This window comes from Leptodactylus fuscus, chromosome 3 (assembly GCF_031893055.1).
Source record: "Leptodactylus fuscus isolate aLepFus1 chromosome 3, aLepFus1.hap2, whole genome shotgun sequence".
NCBI classification, from domain to species: Eukaryota; Metazoa; Chordata; class Amphibia; order Anura; family Leptodactylidae; genus Leptodactylus; species Leptodactylus fuscus.
The window spans coordinates 17,314,019-17,335,306 of NC_134267.1; positions in this window are offsets into that span (position 1 = coordinate 17,314,019).

Here is a 21,288-nt window from a genome sequence, read left to right on the forward strand (position 1 = left end):
ATGGAGCACATCATCATACGCTTCCCTTTGCGTTATGTCCTGTGGTCTCAGGACATGCCATATTCGTGTGCTAATATCGAGAATTGTGGTCATTTAACTCACCTCATAAATGCAGACTTAATAACATCTATTGATCTGTATCTTCCAGGAAGGGCTACAGGGTGGAGAGGAGTGAGGGGGAGCTAATGTTTTGCTGACCAGATTGGAGAGGCTTCTGGAAAGACTTGCAAACTGCACAGACCACCGATATTGATATGTCTGACTTTATGAGAGTGTACAAGAAATAATTATGATTCAGATTCATTACTGAGGCATTACTTCATAGAATACTAATACATGGTATGGACTATGGGGGGGGGGCGAGACTGGGGAGCACAAAACATAAAGTACAACTAAAAGGGAAGTGCAATGTGTATACGGCCAGAAGAGTGTCATGTAATAGATATGTGTATGTGACCAGAAAATCCAAATACATAAAGAGCGTCAGGTAATGTCTGTGTATATCAGCAACAATGTTATAATTACTCCAAGGCATAGGAAAGAAACAATGAAACAACATAAACTAAAAATATCCAGTTTGTGTACACAGCTCCTATGCAAAAGTATGTTCTCAGGGGTGAAAAATGACAAAGCATGTGTGGTAGATAGATAGATAGATAGATAGATAGATAGATAGATAGATGATAGATAGATAGATAGATAGATAGATAGATAGATAGATAGATAGAATGATAGATAGATAGATAGATAGATAGATAGATAGATAGATAGGAGATAGATAGAAATAGAATGATTGATTGATTGATTGATAGACAGATAGATGATTGATAGATAGATAGATAGATAGATAGATAGATAGATGATAGATAGATAGATAGATAGATAGATAGAATGATAGATAGATAGATAGAATGATAGATAGATAGATAGATAGACAGATAGATGATAGATAGATAGAAATAGAATGATTGATTGATTGATTGATTGATTGATTGATAGACAGATGATAGATAGATAGATAGATAGATAGATAGATAGATAGATAGATAGAATGATAGACAGACAGACAGACAGACAGACAGATAGATGATAGATAGATAGATAGATAGATATTGTACATATGAATGGACAGATGGATCCATAGATAATAGAACAATAGATATGAGACAGACAGACAGACAGACAGACAGACAGACAGACAGACAGACAGACAGATAGATAGATAGATAGATAGATAGATAGATAGATAGATTGATAGATAACAAAAAATAAAAAAGCAAGACTGCACCAACCAAAGTGAATTCTTCTGAAAGTTGCCGGGAAAAAACCCAATCTCCAAAACTAGGAATATATTCAACAAGAAAGAAAAATCCGCCATCATTGTCTTAAAATGATGGAGCATCCTACACATGTGGCTTATGGTCTAGGCTCCAATATTCTGTCCCATTGTTTAAAGTTGATGACGGTGGATTTTTTCTTCTTCTTAGATAGATAGATAGATAGATAGATAGATAGATAGATAGATAGGAAAAGGGAAAGAAAAAGAAAAGAAAAAAGTCCAGAGCATCACTAGTGAAAAAAAAAAATTCCACTTGGTGCAAATCTCGAGGTGTGTAAATATAAATACCTTTGTAAGTAGAGGAGAAAACTGGGCAGCTGACCGATATCAGATGCAAAAAAAGTGAGTCTTTAACCCATGGGACTACAAATTAAAGATTGTTTTGCATCAGGTATTGTATTTTCTTTTATCTAGATAGACAGATAGATCTATGACTATGATAGATACGGTGTTGTCTATAGCTGGTGAAGGTCTGACTGGTGGTACCCCCATAGATTTTGAGAATGGGTTCCCGAGCCCCCTGTGTGACTGGAGTAATGGTGAATATGCTGGAAATGGGACTCAGTGGTCGGTAGGGTTGAGCGATCACTTTTGGAAAAGATCAGATTCCGATCGGAGGTCGAGCAAATTTCACGATCACGATTGGTTGGAAAATGATCGGAAATCGGGTTTTGAAATCTCAAGATCGGCTCAACCCTAAAAGTGACTTTTCCCATAGAGAAGCATTGACTAGGGTTGAGGATTGGAAAAGATCGGATTCCGAATGTCGATCAAGCAAATTTCACGATCGCGATCGGCTGGAAAATGATCGGAAATTGGATTTTGAAATCGATCCTGAAATCTCAACATCGGCACAACCCTAGTGGTCGGACCCTCCATTGACCAGACACTTGTGATGCATCTTCTGGATAGGGAATAAGTTTTGTTCATGGGAAAACTCTTTTAATAACTAAAGTTGTAAAATTTATTCTGGATCATCGCGTTTCAAGCTTTTAGATGTTTTTTTATTCAGCCCCTTTCTATATCGGAGCGTCAGACGTTCATCCAGTCTCATCGCCGTCTACATTCCCTCGCATGGTGGGGGATGGACGCAATTTCACACAGCGATACACAGTCCTCTTCTAAATGTGTATATGTAGATGAGCGATAATAATTGAAATAAGGAAGCTGGTGAGGACCAGGACGGCGTCTTCACAATATTAAATGCATTATACATTAAGAAAGACCCCTAGTGATGGCAAGAAATAGAGTAAGAAAAGGCGCGAGATTGGCTGCACAACAAATGTGTATCTCAGTCTGAAGGCTGACTAACGCGGCGACTATCAGCCCACTCATCCTTATCGCACATTCTCCCTTTTAATTTCACATCATTCTGGTTATTATTCTTTCTGCGGCTGTCCGTCTAGCTTTGCTAAATTGACCCTGTCTCATCAACAGTCTAAATCAAAAGCTAATTTCCACACCTTTTTGTCCGACACAGTAAATACAGCTCCTAATCAACGCCAGCCGATGGCCCCGAGACGCTCTCCGGAATCTCAAGACGCTAAACAAGCCCAGCAATAACATGGGGAGGGGGTGTCGTATCCCACACCGAGGATGGGCCCCAGTATCTGGACCCATGTCCAATGGTTGGTTCTCCCTGCTATGGCTGTAGGTGTTCAGTACATAGACACTATACATACTCGCCCTGCAACATTATTAGCAACCATGGTCACTGGATAGTTGGTTCAAAGGACAAAGATTTTAGGATGTAAATCCATGAAACCAATGGAGAGAGGGGCCGAGCCCTGGATAAAGAAGAGGATTGAGGAACTTTCAAAAGACAAGCTGAGAATACATTTGGCATTAATACATTTGTTTTCCTATGTGGAGAGGTCATGGGTGACTGTATCACATCACTGTGTGTATTATCCCTGTACTGTGACATCACTGTGTGTATTATCCTGTACTGTGACATCACTGTGTATTATCCTGTACTGTGACATCACTGTGTGTATTATCCTGTACTGTGACATCACTGTGTGTATTATCCTGTACTGTGACATCACTGTGTGTATTATCCTGTACTGTGACATCACTGTGTGTATTATCCTGTACTGTGACATCACTGTGTGTATTATCCTGTACTGTGACATCACTGTGTGTATTATCCTGTACTGTGACATCACTGTGTGTATTATCTCTGTACTGTGACATCACTGTGTGTATTATCCTGTACTGTGACATCACTGTGTGTATTATCCTGTACTGTGACATCACTGTGTGTATTATCTCTGTACTGTGACATCACTGTGTGTATTATCCTGTACTGTGACATCACTGTGTGTATTATCCCTGTACTGTGACATCACTGTGTGTATTATCTCTGTACTGTGACATCACTGTGTGTATTATCCTGTACTGTGACATCACTGTGTGTATTATCCTGTACTGTGACATCACTGTGTGTATTATCCTGTACTGTGACATCACTGTGTGTATTATCCTGTACTGTGACATCACTGTGTGTATTATCTCTGTACTGTGACATCACTGTGTGTATTATCCTGTACTGTGACATCACTGTGTGTATTATCCTGTACTGCGACATCACTGTGTGTATTATCTCTGTACTGTGACATCACTGTGTGTATTATCCTGTACTGTGACATCACTGTGTGTATTATCCTGTACTGTGACATCACTGTGTGTATTATCTCTGTACTGTGACATCACTGTGTGTATTATCCCTGTACTGTGACATCACTGTGTGTATTATCTCTGTACTGTGACATCACTGTGTGTATTATCCCTGTACTGTGACATCACTGTGTGTATTATCCCTGTACTGTGACATCACTGTGTGTATTATCCCTGTACTGTGACATCACTGTGTGTATTATCTCTGTACTGTGACATCACTGTGTGTATTATCTCTGTACTGTGACATCACTGTGTGTATTATCTCTGTACTGTGACATCACTGTGTGTATTATCTCTGTACTGTGACATCACTGTGTGTATTATCTCTGTACTGTGACATCACTGTGTGTATTATCCCTGTACTGTGACATCACTGTGTGTATTATCCTGTACTGTGACATCACTGTGTATTATCCCTGTACTGTGACATCACTGTGTGTATTATCCCTGTACTGTGACATCACTGTGTGTATTATCTCTGTACTGTGACATCACTGTGTATTATCTCTGTACTGTGACATCACTGTGTGTATTATCTCTGTACTGTGACATCACTGTGTGTATTATCCCTGTACTGTGACATCACTGTGTGTATTATCCTGTACTTTGACATCACTGTGTGCATTATCCCTGTACTGTGACATCACTGTGTGTATTATCTCTGTACTGTGACATCACTGTATGTATTATCTCTGTACTGTGACATCACTGTGTGTATTATCCCTGTACTGTGACATCCTGTGTGTATTATCCCTGTACTGTGACATCACTGTGTGTATTATCTCTGTACTGTGACATCACTGTGTGTATTATCTCTGTACTTTGACATCACTGTGTGTATTATCTCTGTACTGTGACATCACTGTGTGTATTATCCCTGTACTGTGACATCATTGTGTGTATTATCCCTGTACTGTGACATCACTGTGTGTATTATCCCTGTACTGTGACATCACTGTGTGTATTATCTCTGTACTGTGACATCACTGTGTGTATTATCTCTGTACTGTGACATCGCTGTGTGTATTATCTCTGTACTGTGACATCATACCTATTCGGACGTGCCAATAAAGCATTTTTTGATTTGATTTGATTTGTGTGTATTATCTCTGTACTGTGACATCACTGTGTGTATTATCCCTGTACTGTGACATCACTGTGTGTATTATCTCTGTACTGTGACATCACTGTGTGTATTATCTCTGCACTGGACATCACTGTGTCATCAAGCTTACTAGTCCTGTGATGGTATTTCTTTATTCCTGTAATTTGTCCTGTACTTATCTATCTGACTCTGACCTTGCTCTGCCTACCCTGACATATTACCTTTTTATCAGATAGAACAAACTCTGCCTGTCCTGACCTCCTATTGTCCTTTGGTCATAAATCTGCCATTTCTCTTGTTGCCAGGACCTTGGCATCTTGTCATCTTCCTGGGTTAACAGTTATAACATCAGGTCTGTTTTATAGGTCATGACTTGGTGGTCCCCTACAGTGAAGTCCAGATCTCTGTACAGGGGTTAAAGGGTAAATACCAGGGGACCACTTAGGCAATGCCCTCAGGAGTAGCCCAAGTCAAACCGGTTTAGCCACACAGTGAGTTACAGCTATCTGTTACTATTTTGACAGTCTAGTAAATGTGAGCAGCCATAACACCCTAACAGTGTAGTCAAACATCCACCTGCCGGAACACACAAAGTTTACAGCAACGGGGTCAAAGGTGAAAGGTTCAGCAAACTTGTTGCTGGGAGTATTATTAGTTTGTCCTATGTAGAGTGCGGGATCACAAATCCTCTCTCTGCAAAGCTATCGGATTGCACGGCGGGCCAGGTGGAAAGGACGAGCACATGGCCGAGGAAAGGATAAAAAACACAGAGAGATTAGGAGCAAAGGCCTAGATTTCCGAAATGCAAAGTCGCTTCAATGTACGGCTAATAGGAACTCCAGAGCTCACCCTACATAAATAGCTTATATGATAGCAATATTACGTGGGCAACGCGGAAACGACAAGGTCTCTAATCATGTTTTGGATTACCTGGCAGAGCAAAGACATTTCATTTCTACTGGACCTGGGGATTACGGTGAAGAAACATTTCATATCCTTTTTTTTAATTTCATGCATTTTTTATTTACCTTTAATGATGCTGTATATATTCATCATCCTGAAATATTAAAAGAGGCCGAGAAAAAAAGTATTAAAATGGTGGAAAATTTAAAGGATGGGAATGCAACAGCACGCAAATCATACACTATCAAGTGCTTGATACACATTTACAATGACTGGCAAGAGAGACAGAGGCAGATTCCTGGCAGATTTCTGAAGCACAGAGTCACAATAAGAAGATCAGCCGAACAGACTGAAATAATAGAATATTCATCCCTCTAATCCATATGCAATTCTTTAGGCCTTTTTTTTTTTTTTCCGACAATGCATATGAGGTCTGACGGCTCCCAGGATTTAACTCTTTAGTGCCCACTGGGTCCGGGGCTATTGTTTTAATAGTCTCTGCGCTGGTAGAGTATAAAGCAGGGTTGGGATGCCTAGGCTTTCTTAATGGGGGTTGACTGGGTAAATGAGGTTGATGACCTTAGGAATGGTCATCGATATCACATTGGTGGAGACACGAAACCTGGGATCTCCACCGATCGGCGGAGGTCAGAGTTGGAAGCAGATAGCGCCGCTCTCTGTGTAGTGGCCTTGCTGAGTAACTGCAGCTTAGCTCAACTACAGGTAAGGGGATCTGAACTGCAGTAACTCAGCATGACCACTACACAGTGAAGGGAGCTATTTGCTTCTGAGTGAGCTGGTGAGACGCCCTGATGGGCGGGGATCCTCATATCAACCCCCTGCCTATCTGACATTGATGACCTGTCCTATAACCTAAGATCGTGCCTCTGATTTGGTTGAAATCCCTAGTTCCCCAGCTCTTTATATAGGTTTTCCGAGCTTACCAGTTGATCTATCCTATAGGGATCCGGCATCCTGGAGCCCTGCAGAACCCTTGTGCCGCTTTCACTTCACAGGCCATGTGATATCTCATTCATCAGTCTTGTGACCCATTTGGAGCCCATTTTTGTTTTTTTTTTATGAAGCAGCTCCCCCCCATTCAACCCTCAGTTGATGACCTACCCTAAGGATAAGTCATCAATTGATAACCCTGGATAAAACCCTTTAAATTGCTTTTATCATTAAGGACACTTGTCTCCTAAACACAGGATAAGGGATAAATGTCAAATCATTGGAGGCCCATCAACTGGGACCTTTAACGATCAGGGGAACAGATAGGAGATAAGTGTCAGATCATTGGAGGTCCATTAGCTGGGACTTCTAGTGATCAGGAGAACGGATAGGGGATAAGTGTCAGATCATTGGAGGTCCATCAACTGGGACCTTAAGTGATCAAGGGAATGGATAGGAAATAAGTGACAGATCATTGGAGATCCATCAGCTTGAGCCTCCAGCGATCATGAGAACAGATAGGGGATAAGTGTCAGATCATTGAAGGTCCATCAATTGGGACCTCTAGCGATCAGAGGAATGGATAGGAGATAAGTGTCAGATAATTGGAGGTCCATCTGCTGCGACCTTCAACAATCATGAGAACAGATAGGGGATAAGTGTCAGGTCATTGGAGGTCCATCAGCCAGGACCTCCAGTGATCAGGAGGATGGATAGGGGACAAGTATCAGATTATTAGAGGTCTATCAGGTGGGACCTCCAATGATCATGAGAACAGATATGGGAAAAATGGCAGATCATTGGAAGTCCATAAGCTGTGACCTCCAACGATCAGGAGAACTGCTAATTGTTAAGTCCCTTTAACGATGAAAACCCTTTAATGGGACTAGTGTGCAGCATAGCTACCTATAGGTGGCACTGGTAGGACAAGTTCTACCCTCTGGAGGAGAGCTAATTTGCATAGTCGCTGCCTACCATGAGGCTTTGCAGGACAGTAGATTGCAGATCCGGATTTATGCATCCAAAAGCCACTAGTTACAACATAACAAAACAATATACAAGAATCCAGTATAACAAAAAGTCCACCCCAAGTGTCCCAACAACAATGCCAACATCGGAGGAAGAACCTAGATCCAAAGATATACTTAACACTTGCAAGTTCTTCCCTAAAATGCTTCCAGGCTTATTAAACTAGTAATTATTATGGCAAGGAGACATTGCTGCTTGGCAGGCGACATAGCGAGACGGGATTGTCAACTTCCTAAACAGCATTAGCATATGTAAGCAGACAGTGGCGGCGCTTTAATAGCATGTATTCATTACGGATCTGCTTCAACAAATTAAAATATTGGTGAGTCAGAGTCAATTAAACCAAGAAATGGCGGCGACTAAAAAAAAGCCTTAATGAAACATTCAGAACGAAAAATAAAAAAATGTTAAAATTTTTTTCAAAAAGAAACCCATTAACATTTCCTGCCTGGCAAAGTTTTTTTTCAGACTGCCTCCAGCTTTGATTCATGGTAGGGTGCCGTGAACGCAAAGAGCGCTTCGAGTGTTCTCAATTCATGGACAGATTACAGGACGCATTAATAACATGGTTAATATAAAGTGTTTAGGGCCTTTACAACGGTGACAAATACGACTCAGCCAAATTTCCTGACCATTGAGGCCACGGAGGGACAATTTGGTAGATTTCATCAACAGTTCTAATTATGTTCCTGTCAAGTCGAGAACAAAGTAATCCATAACTGGGGGTGGGGTGGGGGGGCTGCTGGGAGACAGTGGCACACGGATATAATTTATGCCCAGGACACTGAGCCTATTCGGTAGTTAGCGTGCACAACGCTTGACTAACAAGTGAGTCCGGCTAAGGAATTTATTAGGGAAAACAAGGCCCTCTAGCTCTGAGTAGCTTGTCAGGCTCTCGCTTATAAGGAGTTATGAGGTCTAAGTTCCTAGGGAGCCGTGTTTATGTAGGCTGCAAAGGATCACACTCTGCAAGGCAATTGTTCTCCCATGTACACCGAACATTCAATTTAAGAAAAAAAAAAATCACTCCATCACTCAGATACCGTTACTTGCAGGCGAGCAATCCTTCCAAGTCCTAAAGTACTAAAAATAGTATAAAGGTCGGATGAGAATAGTCATTTGCTTAGTCCTATTAAAAATATATATATAAAAAGAAAAAAAAACAAATTTGAAACTATTTAGAAAATGTAAAAAGAAAATTAAAAAATTACAAAAACTTTTTGAATTATTTTTGCAGGCTAAGATGCGACGCTTGTGGCCTGGATATGACATCACTTTCTAAGTTGCTTATGTTTTTTGAGAGCATTGGAAATTTGCTTTGTAAGCCTCAATACAGTGGAGGCTAGGTTCATACCTGCACCAGATTCTCCGTCATTTGGGACCGCGGTAAAACAGCGCTTACAAACAGACACTGGCAGACTCTCTTGACTGTAATGGTGTCTACCAGGTGTCCGCCATTTTTAAACTGAAGATGGTGGAGAGAAAAACCCTCCGTGCAGGACTTTTTTCTCCACCAATCTTCAGTGGTTTTGGCAATGGGGTCTGAACACAGATGTGTATGGAGGTGAAAGCTTGCATATGACTTCCGAAAGTTGAATCTGGGTTTAGGACCCCGAACTTCTAAGACTGATGACCTATCCTATAATATGCTGTATTATCCTAACAGTGTCTTAGCTGTACTGCATTAGGGCTAGTTCACATGGGAAATGTTATGGCGTATTTTGCTCCTGATTCTGATGCAGGAAGCCACATCAGAATTGAACAAAAATGTACCTGCCGCGACTGTTGCGGTTTCCGACAGTCGTGGCTTCCCGCTTCGGAGTAGCTTCAAATGAATAGGCCTAGTCCGGAGGGTAATGTCGCGAGGTGGACACCGGGGCTGACTCAGCCACGGAATCCACCTGAAGAAAGGACAGCTTTTTTTTTTCCGTGAGCCAGAACATACCGCTAAAGGAAAAAAGTAGCCTGGCGGTCTATATAGGCCTCTATTGTGATGGGGCGGATTCTGATGCCAAATCCACCTCAGAATTTGCCCCCTCTTGCCCCGTGTGAATGAGCCCTTACAGATCATCATATCAGGCCCGGGTCACATCAGCGTTTGGGTTTCCATTTGGGGAGTCTGTTTGGGAACACCCCGAATGGAAACCTATTTGCATAAAAAAGAAGTTACCTAAGGAAACCACGGACCCCATTGACTATAATTGGGTCTATGTGGTTTTGACTCAGTTTCCACATAAAAAATGCGGAGGGAAAAGTGCTGCTTGCAGGACTTTTCTCTCCATATATTTCATGCAGAGAGGGGAACGGAATGGCCCAAACACAGATGTGAACCGGGCCTTAGTGTTATATAAATACAAAAAAATAATGATAAAATAATAATAATAATAATTTAAAATAAGTGAACTAAAGATCTGTTCAAATCCTCATGACCCCATAAAAATAAGAAAAAACTACATCACAACCAGGGGTGAACCTACCTTTTTCGCCGCCCCCCCCATAAGGAGGGAGCGGCGTAAAGGGGGTGGGGCAGTGCGAAGGGGGCGTGGCAGAGCGGCGTTAGCAGGCAGAGAGCAGGCAGGGCGAGGACCCGCTCTCTGCCTGAGCATGAGGGGAGGCTGCCGGAGCAGCGCTGTGTCCACAGGGCCTCCCCAATCCACCACTCGGTGACGGTGATGCTAAGCCAGTCCAGGACAGCTTGTCCTGGACTGGCATAGGTCAGCAAAAATGCCGCCCTCCCCGGGACCCTGGCATAGTGCCGCCTGAAGCGGTCGCTTCAGGTCGCCTCATGTGAGGTGCGGCGCTGGTCACAACACAGAATGGAAATTTTTGATTTTATCTCAAGTGAATATTAAAAAAAAAAAACACAAAAAAACCCAGCAGAGCGCAGATTTTTCTAAAAACAACTTTTTTTTAACCTCAAAGTCCATCTGGAATTTGGTCGATTATAGGATGTCAGCCTGCCAGGAAAAATTAGAGTCCACAGACACCGACCTGTCAGTCCACAAAAGCTTCAGCAAATAGCACAAAGGGAAGTGATTTAGTCCTGCTTAAGTGGAGGTGAGCTGTGATATCAGACATTGCTTATTTGTACGGGGAAAAAAGTTGATTCATTTTTCTTCTATTCAGAGAAATCTTTAAGGACATGCAGGGGCAATGAATGCCAAATCCAGGACATGATGCAGCTAAAAACATACATGAGGCAGAAAGAGAGAAATCTGAGCATGATCAGGAAAGCTGCTTACTGTCAATGACTAACATCCTATCAGCAGTAACACAAGCAGTTAGTCAGAAGTAGATAAACTCTGAAACTCAATGTGAGCTTTCTGAAGCTGCAGCAGTGGCTATGAAGAGAGACTTGCCCCTTCCCTCTTCACTTCCCGTGTTCTCATCATGAGCCTGCAGATTTCTATAGATGGAACTTCCCTAGTAACAGGGAGTGAACAGCAAATTAGCAAGGAAGGAGACACCTAGTGGCAGCATTTTTAGAGAGAATTTTCAGGCATAAAATAGCAATATTTTTTAAAGTGCATTACATTTTGGTCCATAATCAGATAACCAAAAAAATTCAGCGACAGAAAGTGGAAAATAATAAAATGTAACGAATGCTTCATATTGAAAATGACGTAAAAATTAAGGATCAATGGGTAAGACTTAGCTCAAGCATCTCAAGGCAGTATGTGCTAGGATTAAGATGCTTACTGCCTCGAAAGGCGTAAGATAAGTCTTATCCATGCATTCTTAATTTTTATGTGATTTCCAGTGTGAGTTAAAGTTATGTTTGATACTGAATTTTTTTTTCAGTTTTTTGGTTATTTTGGTCATCCCATAGCTGATACATTAATTCTTGTAGGAGATAACTGGATATATGAGATAGGTCATCAAACTAGGCCATCAAAATAGGATTGGTTGGGGTTTGACCCCAGGCTCCCCCACCGATCAGTTGGTATATACGCATTATTGCAATTTCATATTGAGGACTAGGGATGAGTGATCAAGATTGGAAAAGATCGGATCGGGATCGGCTGGAAAATTTTCGGAAATCGGATTTCGAAATCTCAAGATCGGCTCAAGATGAGTATATATAATTCTGTATATAGTCGATGGATCTGGTAGGTCATTAAATCTGGAGAGATACCACAAGACACAGTATATTCTATCCAGGTAGTTGCACTATGAGATGTTCATTAATGGAGTTTTCTCTAATTTCTCCCCTGGAAGATGAATCATGATATTCCCTCCATCACGTCTCCTACTTCCTGGCCCCTGTTGCACAAATCAAGTATGTCAGCCCATGTAAAGTTGTATGGTTTCCATCTGATTTAATTTGGAATATTTATGGATGGATAATGGAAGAGTCTCTCCTCTCATTTCCCGCTAATAGCTGTGGTTACATGTTCTGTCACCTGTACATTGTATATTCTGGAAATATCTGCAGGATCCTGAAAGAGAAAACATGACAAGTACTGGATATAGCTAAAGACTGGTAAAGTGTCTGTAAAGACTGGTCCGTGTCTCAGAAGCATCAATACAAGTGTTACACTAATAATCCCAGATATTAAAAGCGTTTTATGAGATTTTACAGTGAGGGACGATCTTCAGCGTAATTCAATCTCTGCGACCAACACTGATCAAATAAAGAAACAGTGTATTATCCCTGTATTGTGACATCACTGTGTGTATTATCTCTGTACTGTGACATCACTTTGTGTATTATCTCTGTACTGTGACATCACTTTGTGTATTATCCCTGTACTGTGACATCACTGTGTGTATTATCCCTGTAATGTGACATCTCTGTGTGTATTATCTCTGTACTGTGACATCACTGTGTGTATTATCCCTGTACTGTGACATCACTGTGTGTATTATCTCTGTACTGTGACATCACTGTGTGTATTATCCCTGTACTGTGACATCACTGTGTGTATTATCCCTGTACTGTGACATCACTGTGTGTATTATCTCTGTACTGTGACATCACTGTGTGTATTATCCCTGTACTGTGACATCACTGTGTGTATTATCTCTGTACTGTGACATCACTGTGTGTATTATCCTGTACTGTGACATCACTGTGTGTATTATCCCTGTACTATGACGTCACTGTGTGTATTATCTCTGTACTGTGACATCACTGTGTGTATTATCCCTGTACTGTGACATCACTGTGTGTATTATCCCTGTACTGTGACATCACTGTGTGTATTATCCCTGTACTGTGACATCACTGTGTGTATTATCCTGTACTGTGACATCACTGTGTGTATTATCCCTGTACTGTGACATCACTGTGTGTATTATCCTGTAATGTGACATCTCTGTGTGTATTATCCCTGTACTGTGACATCACTGTGTGTATTATCCCTGTACTGTGACATCACTGTGTGTATTATCCCTGTACTGTGACATCACTGTGTGTATTATCCTGTAATGTGACATCTCTGTGTGTATTATCCCTGTACTATGACGTCACTGTGTTTATTATCCCTGTACTGTGACATCACTGTGTGCATTATCCTGTACTGTGACATCACTGTGTGTATTATCCCTGTACTATGACGTCACTGTATGTATTATCCTGTACTGTGACATCACTGTGTGTATTATCCTGTACTGTGGCATCTCTGTGTGTATTATCCCTGTACTATGACGTCACTGTGTGTATTATCCTGTACTGTGACATCACTGTGTGTATTATCCCTGTACTGTGACATCACTGTGTGTATTATCTCTGTACTGTGACATCACTGTGTGTATTATCCTGTACTGTGACATCACTGTGTGTATTATCCCTGTACTATGACGTCACTGTGTATTATCCCTGTACTGTGACATCACTGTGTATTATCTCTGTACTGTGACATCACTGTGTGTATTATCCCTGTACTGTGACATCACTGTGTGTATTATCCTGTAATGTGACATCACTGTGTGTATTATCCCTGTACTATGATGTCACTGTGTTTATTATCCCTGTACTGTGACATCACTGTGTGTATTATCTCTGTACTGTGACATCACTGTGTGTATTATCCTGTACTGTGACATCACTGTGTGTATTATCTCTGTACTGTGACATCACTGTGTGTATTATCTCTGTACTGTGACATCACTGTGTGTATTATCTCTGTACTGTGACATCACTGTGTGTATCATCCCTGTACTGTGACATCACTGTGTGTATTATCCTGTACTGTGACATCACTGTGTGTATTATCTCTGTACTGTGACATCACTGTGTGTATTATCCTGTACTGTGACATCACTGTGTGTATTATCCCTGTACTGTGACATCACTGTGTGTATTATCCTGTACTGTGACATCACTGTGTGTATTATCTCTGTACTGTGACATCACTGTGTGTATTATCTCTGTACTGTGACATCACTGTGTGTATTATCTCTGTACTGTGACATCACTGTGTGTATTATCCCTGTACTGTGACATCACTGTGTGTATTATCCTGTACTGTGACATCACTGTGTGTATTATCCTGTACTGTACATCACTGTGTGTATTATCCTGTACTGTGACATCACTGTGTGTATTATCTCTGTACTGTGACTTCACTGTGTGTATTATCTCTGTACTGTGACATCACTGTGTGTATTATCCCTGTACTGTGACATCACTGTGTGTATTATCCCTGTACTGTGACATCACTGTGTGTATTATCCCTGTACTGTGACATCACTGTGTGTATTATCCTGTACTGTGACATCACTGTGTGTATTATCCCTGTACTGTGACATCACTGTGTGTATTATCCTGTAATGTGACATCTCTGTGTGTATTATCCCTGTACTGTGACATCACTGTGTGTATTATCCCTGTACTGTGACATCACTGTGTGTATTATCCCTGTACTGTGACATCACTGTGTGTATTATCCTGTAATGTGACATCTCTGTGTGTATTATCCCTGTACTATGACGTCACTGTGTTTATTATCCCTGTACTGTGACATCACTGTGTGCATTATCCTGTACTGTGACATCACTGTGTGTATTATCCCTGTACTATGACGTCACTGTATGTATTATCCTGTACTGTGACATCACTGTGTGTATTATCCTGTACTGTGACATCTCTGTGTGTATTATCCCTGTACTATGACGTCACTGTGTGTATTATCCTGTACTGTGACATCACTGTGTGTATTATCCCTGTACTGTGACATCACTGTGTGTATTATCTCTGTACTGTGACATCACTGTGTGTATTATCCTGTACTGTGACATCACTGTGTGTATTATCCCTGTACTATGACATCACTGTGTTTATTATCCCTGTACTGTGACATCACTGTGTATTATCTCTGTACTGTGACATCACTGTGTGTATTATCTCTGTACTGTGACATCACTGTGTGTATTATCCCTGTACTGTGACATCACTGTGTGTATTATCCTGTAATGTGACATCACTGTGTGTATTATCCCTGTACTGTGACGTCACTGTGTTTATTATCCCTGTACTGTGACATCACTGTGTGTATTATCTCTGTACTGTGACATCACTGTGTGTATTATCCTGTACTGTGACATCACTGTGTGTATTATCTCTGTACTGTGACATCACTGTGTGTATTATCTCTGTACTGTGACATCACTGTGTGTATTATCTCTGTACTGTGACATCACTGTGTGTATCATCCCTGTACTGTGACATCACTGTGTGTATTATCCTGTACTGTGACATCACTGTGTGTATTATCTCTGTACTGTGACATCACTGTGTGTATTATCCTGTACTGTGACATCACTGTGTGTATTATCCCTGTACTGTGACATCACTGTATGTATTATCCCTGTACTGTGACATCACTGTGTGTATTATCCTGTACTGTGACATCACTGTGTGTATTATCCCTGTACTGTGACATCACTGTGTGTATTATCCTGTACTGTGACATCACTGTGTGTATTATCCTGTACTGTACATCACTGTGTGTATTATCCTGTACTGTGACATCACTGTGTGTATTATCTCTGTACTGTGACATCACTGTGTGTATTATCTCTGTACTGTGACATCACTGTGTGTATTATCCCTGTACTGTGACATCACTGTGTGTATTATCTCTGTACTGTGACATCACTGTGTGTATTATCTCTGTACTGTGACATCACTGTGTGTATTATCTCTGTACTGTGACATCACTGTGTGTATTATCCTGTACTGTGACATCACTGTGTGTATTATCTCTGTACTGTGACATCACTGTGTGTATTATCTCTGTACTGTGACATCACTGTGTGTATTATCCCTGTACTGTGACATCACTGTGTGTATTATCTCTGTACTGTGACATCACTGTGTGTATTATCTCTGTACTGTGACATCACTGTGTGTATTATCTCTGTACTGTGACATCACTGATTGTATTATCTCTGTACTGTGACATCACTGTGTGTATTATCTCTGTACTGTGACATCACTGTGTGTATTATCTCTGTACTGTGACATCACTGTGTGTATTATCTCTGTACTGTGACATCACTGTGTGTATTATCTCTGTACTGTGACATCACTGTGTATTATCTCTGTACTGTGACATCACTGTGTGTATTATCTCTGTACTGTGACATCACTGTGTGTATTATCTCTGTACTGTGACATCACTGTGTATTATCTCTGTACTGTGACATCACTGTGTATTATCTCTGTACTGTGACATCACTGTGTGTATTATCTCTGTACTGTGACATCACTGTGTATTATCTCTGTACTGTGACATCACTGTGTGTATTATCTCTGTACTGTGACATCACTGTGTATTATCCCTGTACTGTGACATCACTGTGTATTATCTCTGTACTGTGACATCACTGTGTGTATTATCCCTGTACTGTGACATCACTGTGTGTATTATCCTGTAATGTGACATCACTGTGTGTATTATCCCTGTACTATGATGTCACTGTGTTTATTATCCCTGTACTGTGACATCACTGTGTGTATTATCTCTGTACTGTGACATCACTGTGTGTATTATCCTGTACTGTGACATCACTGTGTGTATTATCTCTGTACTGTGACATCACTGTGTGTATTATCTCTGTACTGTGACATCACTGTGTGTATTATCTCTGTACTGTGACATCACTGTGTGTATCATCCCTGTACTGTGACATCACTGTGTGTATTATCCTGTACTGTGACATCACGGTGTGTATTATCTCTGTACTGTGACATCACTGTGTGTATTATCCTGTACTGTGACATCACTGTGTGTATTATCCCTGTACTGTGACATCACTGTGTGTATTATCCTGTACTGTGACATCACTGTGTGTATTATCTCTGTACTGTGACATCACTGTGTGTATTATCTCTGTACTGTGACATCACTGTGTGTATTATCTCTGTACTGTGACATCACTGTGTGTATTATCCCTGTACTGTGACATCACTGTGTGTATTATCCTGTACTGTGACATCACTGTGTGTATTATCCTGTACTGTACATCACTGTGTGTATTATCCTGTACTGTGACATCACTGTGTGTATTATCTCTGTACTGTGACTTCACTGTGTGTATTATCTCTGTACTGTGACATCACTGTGTGTATTATCCCTGTACTGTGACATCACTGTGTGTATTATCCCTGTACTGTGACATCACTGTGTGTATTATCCCTGTACTGTGACATCACTGTGTGTATTATCCTGTACTGTGACATCACTGTGTGTATTATCCCTGTACTGTGACATCACTGTGTGTATTATCCTGTAATGTGACATCTCTGTGTGTATTATCCCTGTACTGTGACATCACTGTGTGTATTATCCCTGTACTATGACGTCACTGTGTTTATTATCCCTGTACTGTGACATCACTGTGTGCATTATCCTGTACTGTGACATCACTGTGTGTATTATCCCTGTACTATGACGTCACTGTATGTATTATCCTGTACTGTGACATCACTGTGTGTATTATCCTGTACTGTGACATCTCTGTGTGTATTATCCCTGTACTATGACGTCACTGTGTGTATTATCCTGTACTGTGACATCACTGTGTGTATTATCCCTGTACTGTGACATCACTGTGTGTATTATCTCTGTACTGTGACATCACTGTGTGTATTATCCTGTACTGTGACATCACTGTGTGTATTATCCCTGTACTATGACGTCACTGTGTTTATTATCCCTGTACTGTGACATCACTGTGTATTATCTCTGTACTGTGACATCACTGTGTGTATTATCTCTGTACTGTGACATCACTGTGTGTATTATCCCTGTACTGTGACATCACTGTGTGTATTATCCTGTAATGTGACATCACTGTGTGTATTATCCCTGTACTGTGACGTCACTGTGTTTATTATCCCTGTACTGTGACATCACTGTGTGTATTATCTCTGTACTGTGACATCACTGTGTGTATTATCCTGTACTGTGACATCACTGTGTGTATTATCTCTGTACTGTGACATCACTGTGTGTATTATCTCTGTACTGTGACATCACTGTGTGTATTATCTCTGTACTGTGACATCACTGTGTATCATCCCTGTACTGTGACATCACTGTGTGTATTATCCTGTACTGTGACATCACTGTGTGTATTATCTCTGTACTGTGACATCACTGTGTGTATTATCCTGTACTGTGACATCACTGTGTGTATTATCCCTGTACTGTGACATCACTGTATGTATTATCCCTGTACTGTGACATCACTGTGTGTATTATCCTGTACTGTGACATCACTGTGTGTATTATCCCTGTACTGTGACATCACTGTGTGTATTATCCTGTACTGTGACATCACTGTGTGTATTATCCTGTACTGTACATCACTGTGTGTATTATCCTGTACTGTGACATCACTGTGTGTATTATCTCTGTACTGTGACATCACTGTGTGTATTATCTCTGTACTGTGACATCACTGTGTGTATTATCCCTGTACTGTGACATCACTGTGTGTATTATCTCTGTACTGTGACATCACTGTGTGTATTATCTCTGTACTGTGACATCACTGTGTGTATTATCTCTGTACTGTGACATCACTGTGTGTATTATCCTGTACTGTGACATCACTGTGTGTATTATCTCTGTACTGTGACATCACTGTGTGTATTATCTCTGTACTGTGACATCACTGTGTGTATTATCCTGTACTGTGACATCACTGTGTGTATTATCTCTGTACTGTGACATCACTGTGTGTATTATCTCTGTACTGTGACATCACTGTGTGTATTATCTCTGTACTGTGACATCACTGTGTGTATTATCTCTGTACTGTGACATCACTGTGTGTATTATCTCTGTACTGTGACATCACTGTTTGTATTATCTCTGTACTGTGACATCACTGTGTGTATTATCTCTGTACTGTGACATCACTGTGTGTATTATCTCTGTACTGTGACATCACTGTGTGTATTATCTCTGTACTGTGACATCACTGTGTGTATTATCTCTGTACTGTGACATCACTGTGTATTATCTCTGTACTGTGACATCACTGTGTGTATTATCTCTGTACTGTGACATCACTGTGTGTATTATCTCTGTACTGTGACATCACTGTGTATTATCTCTGTACTGTGACATCACTGTGTATTATCTCTGTACTGTGACATCACTGTGTGTATTATCTCTGTACTGTGACATCACTGTGTATTATCTCTGTACTGTGACATCACTGTGTGTATTATCTCTGTACTGTGACATCACTGTGTATTATCCCTGTACTGTGACATCACTGTGTGTATTATCTCTGTACTGTGACATCACTGTGTGTATTATCTCTGTACTGTGACATCACTGTGTATTATCTCTGTACTGTGACATCACTGTGTGTATTATCTCTGTACTGTGACATCACTGTGTATTATCTCTGTACTGTGACATCACTGTGTGTATTATCCCTGTACTGTGACATCACTGTGTGTATTATCTCTGTACTGTGACATCACTGTGTGTATTATCTCTGTACTGTGACATCACTGTGTGTATTATCCCTGTACTGTGACATCACTGTGTGTATTATCTCTGTACTGTGACATCACTGTGTGTATTATCTCTGTACTGTGACATCACTGTGTGTATTATCCCTGTACTGTGACATCACTGTGTGTATTATCTCTGTACAGATTCAGGACCCCTAAAACCCAAAGGCCCAGGTGCTAGTTCACCCTTTGAACCCCCTCACATTAATCCCCTTGGTAACAGCCCGCATCCCTAGTGGACAAATACTCATTCGGTTCCTGACAATACATATTATGTCACACTCTACAGGCATCAGTCAAGCATGGGTTACGTATAGAGTATGGGGATAGTTCTCTGTATCTGGACGACTTCCAGGAAATTCTAAGAAAGGGACGGGGTTGGGGCCTTTGTGTCATCAGGTGACAGAGGACTTATCTATATGTGGACCAATATGGCTGACAATGGCAGCTGTCAGAGAGCTACTTCCTTTCTCCCAAAAAATGATCTGCACATGGTTAGTCGAGGTAACATAACACATGACATCTTGGTACCATCCTACCCATAGTGTACAAGTCCCCCTCCCTATGCACTACTGGTGTTACTGATCAATATGTCTATGCATACGGCTCGGCTTCAGCATTCTGCTCAGCAATACTTATGTGATGACATGATAATCCTCAATCTAAAAATACAAGGTGCGGACAGAAGGGGCAGAGCAATGGCTTCTATCACACTGAGATCTCTCACTTGTGATCAGTTTACACCCAGCTGCACCTTCTTAGGGCGCTACCGTGCCACTCACCGTACACATATGCATGGTCTTGTATTAGAGCTACACAAGACATATGTTATATCTGTGAGTCCCCCGCAACCATTTTTCTTTTTTTTTTTGTTTTTACTCCGCACCTAACAAAAGCCCTATTTTTTTTTTTTTCATTTTTCTGTTCACAGAGCCATACAAGGGCTTATTTTTGGTAGAACCCATTGTACTTTATAAGGGTACTATGTAATATTCCGTACAATGTACTGCCATGCTGGAAAAAAAAAAAATTCAGAACGGGGTGGAATTAGAAAAAAAACTGCATTTGATCCATATTCTTTTGGGTTTTGTTTTTGTGACATTCACTGTATGGCCAAAAAAACTGGTTATTTTGGCCATTTTGATTTTTTTTTTTTATTTCTCACCGGGGTGTTCTTCCTATGGAATAAATATTTTTTATATGTTTATAGTTCTGGAATTTTTGGATGCAGGGATGGCTAATGTGTTTATATTAGAATTTATATAATTTTTTTCCAATTTAGGGAATAGGGGGTAA